The following is a 7,269-nucleotide window of genomic DNA, read 5'->3' on the forward strand; positions in this document are numbered from 1 at the left end:
ACATCCTTAAGGTATGAGGGCAATGTTGGTCTTTGACATAAATGCACCATCCCATCATGTGGTTAAAACTATATCATGAATGATACTGATGATGCAATATCTGCTATTATTTCATAGGGTTTGGAAGAGAACCTGGAAGCCTGGAAGAGTCCCTTTGCGTTGTCCTCCTTCCCCCTCACCTCAGTGCCTTGCTGAGACTGCAGTGGCTTCTTTACAGCCTTTCTTGTACCTTGTCCCTCACTGTCTCCTTTCTTTATTGGAGCTTCGACTACCCCATAGAGCTTCACCCACTCTCTGCCTTCAACCTCAATATGCATGCTGGGAACTCCGCCCAGGCCCTCCTGGACCACCTCCTTTCTGCTGCGCCTGTCCATCTGGCCCACTACCTCTATCAGCTCCTCATTGGCTGTCTCTACATCCTGTTTGTTGTAACCTATTGGCTGGCAGGGTGCACCAACCTCAGTGGGCAACCATACATCTACAAGATGCTGGATTTTGGAGGGCGCCCCCTTCTGGCATCTCTGTGTGTCCTGGGGTTTTCTCTGGTCTGTCTGCCTGCCTGTCACTTCCTGGTGTGGAACCTGTATCTGCTGAGGAGGAAACTGGAGGCCTGGGGGGGAGGAGGGGGGAGGCAGCGGCTCTGTTGGAGGGCCTGGTGGTGGAGGGCTGGTGGAGAGAATGGCCCGGTCCCTGTCTCTGTCATGGACCTATCCTCCTCATCCTTCACCGCCAGAGGAACAGGTGACCAAGACGGGGTGGCTCAGTCCCTGCTCTCTCCCAACAACGTCCACTACAGTTCTATAACTTCCTTCTTCTGAGGTCTGCAGCAATAGGCCTTATGGAATACTGAATGCCATATGCTCTAACACTGGATAAAATGCAGCTTTAAATGTTATGCATTCTGTTAAGTGCAGTGGATTCTGTATTTTGTGTATCTCTAAACCCAACCCTCACCTGTAAGTCTTTGAGGAAGCTTTATTGTATTTTCATCACCAGGGGGCAGTATCAGTATTAGTTTCATCCAAACAGGTTTTCATGAGTGAATCTTTTTTTTTTTATCATTTATTTCGTTTTTTACCTGATGGATAATTTATTCTTACATAAGATAATTGCCTAAAGTTGAATAAAGGTCCGGTCATAGAACTGCACAGGTGCCATAAATGCTGACTTTAGTTGGCTCTGGTGCTGACATGACAAAGTGTCAAATGTGAAGTGAGCCCTTCTCTCCACTGTCACAGTAGGAGACTCATTTGATCTGATGACAAAACATCACTCTAGTATTTCATACTTCTGCCTTTATAATGCAGCACAGACGTGGTTTTCTACAACATAAAAGTGCACCTAATATTTCTATACCAACACCCCTCCCCTCTCCCTTCCCACTCTACCTATTCATCAGTGACCTGGTTGAACACAGGGTGGTCTGGATTGTGTGGATTAAACTAAACCCGTGGCGGGCTGTAAAATCCACACATTCCTTTACAGCAGCAGCAAATTAGTGTATTTTTTGTTGCTTTCATTTATTTATCAAAGAGGAAAAATTGAGATGTACTGTACTTACCCACACAGCCACTAGCACCAGCTTTCATACTGCTTCATCAGGTGGCGTGTGACTGGATGGTCTGGCAGTTCAAGCTGCTCTGAGTCTCCTGGCTCTCTAAATTAAACTGATGACCAAGCCCCACAGATTAACTGACATTACTGTTATAATTGCTGGCCAGCTTTGAACTGCATGATGATTACTGCTTCAGTACCGAATCAAATGGGCCTATGACTACTTGAGTCCATGCAAGTATACTGACAGTTGTCAATCTGGCTCTGGATCAACTTACTAAAATATGTTAGTGTACTCGGCCTTTTACATAACAGCAAAAACAGTCATTGTGCCAGTTGTAATAATTTTGCATGAATTAAACTGATCTATGTAGTGTATGTTTCAGAGAGGGGATATATAAATGTTGTCAAGATTTTACTTTTTATGTTTTACTGTTTGTCCACATTTTCAAAAAAAATGATTTTAACAATCAAGAGTTTCAGAATGTTTATGCATCCTCATTCCTGTAGCCTATATCTTAGTCTCACAGACTCACAGTGTGAAATGGCTACATCTTCTTGGCTGTCAGATCCTGTCAGAGCACAGTCACACTCCACAAACCTGTCACCCCAGCAGTGTGTGTCTGACTGAGGTCCAAGCTGAGCAGAGGATTTGTGACTTGTTCTTGGTAGTGTGTCAGTCAAGTCATAAATGGACATGTCTAGTTCTGTCATTCTGCTCGTGGCAAATGTGCCTTTTACTTCCAGTCCTTGAAATGTTACCGAAGCTCAGTTACAGCTTTATCCTGATTTGTGGCTGTGATGTAAATCTGTATCAATCATATAGGGATGATCCCTGGTGTCGTGGTGTGACTCCTCTGGCCTCCTGACTCCCTGCCTGTCTGCTGCTCCACTAGGAGGACAGACCTGCAAGGCCCTGGAGGCCCTGATGCAGGGCGGAAAGCCACAGAAAAAAGGGTTGGATTAGGTCATGTTATATTGTACGTTTTTTCCACAATATACTGTATGATTCATTTCATGAGCAATGTCTACAGTGGACAATTGGAAAGCTAAGTTATTTTTTCCCAATTTTACAGTGCCTTCATTTGAAAATACTTCTAAAAAATATAGTCTTGCATAGAAGTACACACATAGAAGTACTGAAAAAAGAAAGTAACCAAACTGGTGATTGACTTGTTTCATGCAGGCCAGTTTTCTACAAGTCTGGCCAGCTGTCTAAACAAAAAGCATCTGATTCCAATAACTTCTAAATGAACATACAGTGCAATGCACATATCCATTTAAAAAGGCTTTGGAGCTTTTATGAATTTTTTGTATTCATATCATGCTTCAGAAATGTGTCTATTCTTCATCTGTTTTTCCTAATAGAGAGCCACGGGGTGTTTTCTCCTGTCATGCCTTTGGTTCATTATGTTTTGTTGTTGTGGACATTCCAGGTAGATTTACTGTACACCGTTTCAGGGGAACGTTTCAGATAGAGACACTTGGATGTCCTTTGGATGCACATTGAATGAAATGACAGTAACCTTTAATGGTTCTTCATACAGGTTCATGATCATTTTAGCATTCAGCAGTGACATTTCCAATGAGGCCTTTATTGAAGGATGCTAAGTGTTTATTCAGGAGCTTATTGAAGTCTTGTTCTAATTCTAGACTAATTAAGTAACATCTTACTTCGACTGCTGATTAAAGCACAAGGCCAAGGGCTACTGCAGTATACGATGCTCTAATTGTATTGTGCTGACTGCAACTGTCTTCATGTTGCTGTTGTTCCTTTTAAGATCAGAGTGTCCTTTCCATGTATTGTCTTCCTCTGTTTACACACAACAACTCCACTACTCAAGGTGGACTACGCCCAGTCTGAAATCCTTTGTAGTTTCAAAGGTTACTGTTCCATTTTTCAGTTCATATGTAAACTGAATGACCTAGGATGGTATTCAATCAAATGAACATTATGTTTTTTTTACTTAACATAAATAAAATCGCTCAGCGGGACATAATTTCCAGGAAGGTATGTGTACTGTCGATACAGGAGTATGGAGTAAAGACATTTGTGTGTTTGGAAAATCCGATGTCAACAAAATTTATTTCCGCAATTACATCCCAAGTCAATAAAAGCTATTCTCTTATCTTCGAGATTTCAGCTAGTGTGTCTTTGTGACCCTGTCTGTTATCTCTCCCTTCCCTGCTCTACAACAGAGCTGTGTCCCGTCGCTTCCCAGCATTCCTGCTGCTGCCCCCATCAGTTGTTGTTGGCAGGGTTGAGTGGTCAGTCTGCAGACATTCTACTCACACAGCCCACTGGGCTCAGAACCCTCGGCAGGACACTGTGAAGAACCCACTGAGCGACACGTCAGCGGGGTGGGGTCGATCAATCCATACAGTTCCATAGCAGGGTCACAGAGTTAGCCCGAAGCAATAAAATAAGCAATTCTCTTGTCTATTATCACGTAAACGGCTTTGAGAATATTTGGCTATATTGTGCACTATACACAACAAAACAAGTATGTCTGATGTTTAATGTCCACAATCCTCTCTTTCAAAATGTGTATTTATGTTCAGTTTTACTTCCACCCCCACCTTCCTCCTTCTTAGGCCCTTGTCCCCATGTCCGCTCTCTCTCTTGAGAGCCACCTGGCTGCTCCCTTCGTGGAATTCCTCCCGCGGAGAGGAACAATGCTCAGGGGTTCTTTGTATCCAGCAGAGCGTTTGTTAACCGTGGCGCAGGTTCTCTGCTGGCCTGAGAGGGGCGGGGGCAAGTGGTCCCTCCATGCGTGTTTATGTGTGTGAGAGGGGTGCTCTCTGAACTTGTTCTGTGAAAACTTTCTCTGATGATTGAAGTCTGGAGGAAATAACAAACAGCTCTTCAGTGGAATGACAGATGTCTCCTGTTGATAAATGCTTTAGAGGCTCTGCTGATTACTATGGCTGGCTGGTGCTGTATTACGTAACAGCCGTAAGTACTGTCTACTACTTCAATTGCTTTGTATTGATGCCACTACAATATCTGGAGGAAAGTTCATTGACGATTCAAGCATAAATCCATTCTCACAAAAGGATGATTGTGACACTTGACAGCATTTGCGGTTCATTGATCAAATTGAGATGACAGAGAAGCTGTAGTAGTGTTTACAAAAAGAGTTTGAAATCATCCATCAGGCCATGACATGGTTCCATCCTACTTTTACACTGCCATTAAAAAAGCCATAAGTAGACTTGCCTCCATAATCATCATCTTCTAAATTGTATCATGTAATTTCTCTAATAGTATACAAATGTCTCCAAATCCAAGCTTAACATACTGAATAAGCATTCATGGCACAGTAACACAACAGCCATCTTATGGATGTCATTAAGTTATTGCTGATGTGTGATAACTCAGATGACTCCACATTGTCAGTCTGATTGCTGTGTTATTGCAGGGAGCTTTATCATTAAACTAATACACACCTACTGGAGGGTCTATAGCAAAGAGTTAATGTCACATGTCAATGTCCCTTATACCATGAGAAAAACTAACGTGTGCATTAAAGTCACAGGGAAACATTGCTGAGAAGATCCGAAAGAGAAGGATGGACTCATCTCAGAATATCATAAGCTTTCTTGGTACAGGGTAGTCAACACACTTTAGCACATAAACCATCAGAAAGTATTCTGATAACGAGTGTCAGTGGCCCTTATAACCCTTCCTTGATGACAACAGTGGTAAATCACTGGGGGTGTAGAAATGAGTTTGAGACATTCTCAGGAAGAATGATGCATGTCTGTGATCAACCCTTCACATCTATATAAATATAATCTGCACCGGTTTACATGAATGCAGATGTATCTTGCATTGAATAACCCTTACCAACCAGGCAGCAGGCCATCATTTCCCTCAGAAACACCTACAGGGTGTGACTCATGCCAGTCCCAAGAGCAGCATGTCAAGTGTTCTCAGTGTTTGCTGCTCTCAGATTCCCCACCACTCACAAGGCTTTAATGAGTCACCGGCTACACTCAGTTTCCATAGCATTGCATATTCCGCACCATAATCTAGTCACTGAAGTGGAGAATTATTCTATTCAAGACTAATTTCAGAAACCAACTCAGGTGAAAATATAATTTTGATAAGAATGGTATTTATCTCATGAAATATAGGTATTTTGAATAACCACAAGAAATAGTCCTCCCAGTATCATAACTCATATATTGAATGGGTACCGTGTTGTTTGTGATGACAGTGGTCTGCGCATCTCTCTCCCAAATGATGAAACCAGGGGGGCCTTCTGTATGACACTGACCTTAATTGAGTTTGATGGTAACATCTTCTAGCTGCTATAGAATCTAGCAGAACTCAGCACAACAGACTGAATGAGTGAAGCGATCTGTGAGGAGATCCTTTCTTCCTCTTTCCCTAATTATGTGGATGGATGCAGGGCCATCATGGGCAGAGAACTGAAGGAAGGCCCCTTGTCCGCAACCTCCAGTCTGCTGGAAAGAGACTTCTGTCTCTGTCTCTAGGGAGACCTTACAGGCTGACAGAAGTGTGGATTGAAGTCAGGCCTTGTATATCATAGAGTGCGTGCACTAAATTAAAGTGATTTAATTACCTGAAGATAAACTGAATTTTTATGTCAGATCTACCACACTTTCCTTTAAAGAGGATCAATTATCTGTTGTACAAGAAAATGTGCTACTTCAAATGAACAGGAATTGGATCCTAAGACCATTTTCATACAAGAACTGTCTAGAGTACTACATTTGCTGGGTAAATCAATATCTACTCGTAGCACCGGTTTTCTCAATTGAATAATTACTTACTTACTTAAACTGAGATTGGCAATGTCAGCTGTACTTGTTAGTTATTACGAAATTGAGTGCTTAGTTTGAAAATGAAGATTCTACCTTCCATTTTTATTACAAATACTGATTACATACAGTGATTTGTACCTGCTCCCTCTTACACATCATTCATGAAAATAAAAATCAATCTGTTCTTCTCAAATGTGAGATGTCACAACGTTTATGCTCAAAATACCAGAACCACTGCATTTACTCTAAATCCTGATAGATGTGCTTACAAAAATCTTCAGTCCATACCCATTACCTTGCTGTGTTACTGTCTGTATTGTAGCATAACGGTGGAATTGGCCTCCATCTGTTTGGTTCCTAAAATGACCTATGAACTCTGCGTGGTCCTGCCGTTTGACTCTCTGGCCCTTCCTTCCAGGGCAGGAATGTCCCACTGGGCTTACACTGAGCAGATGCTGAGTGTATGGATTCCAGAGTTGAAATGTTCTCAGCTCTCTTCCATTTCAAAGGATATTGAGTCTCAGCTATGTAAATCACAAAGGTCACTGAGACTTATATTTGTTTGGTTGACTGTGGTGTTGATGTCTATACCTTATGGCAAAACGTTGTCATATTTTTGCTTCAGGTGTTTATGGTGGGGTATAGTTCGGATAATGCAACATTGAAAGCAACGTGTCTAATGAAAAAGGTATGGTTTTTCTCTTTAGTAGGATACATGGAACCACGAATACGCAATACTATGAAGGTAGTGGGAATGGGAGTGAGTTGGAAGGGCTGAATCAGAGGAGAAACTGGATAGGTAGGCTATCATGCGCGGGCAGGTAGAACGTGAGAACGAGAAGAGAAACGATACCTCGAGCAGTGTGACATCAGAACGCAGGCTGTCTCATAAATAGTTTGGTCTATGACCCAGAAACTGTG

The sequence above is a fragment of the Hypomesus transpacificus genome, chromosome 9, assembly GCF_021917145.1.
Source record: "Hypomesus transpacificus isolate Combined female chromosome 9, fHypTra1, whole genome shotgun sequence".
NCBI classification, from domain to species: domain Eukaryota; kingdom Metazoa; phylum Chordata; class Actinopteri; order Osmeriformes; family Osmeridae; genus Hypomesus; species Hypomesus transpacificus.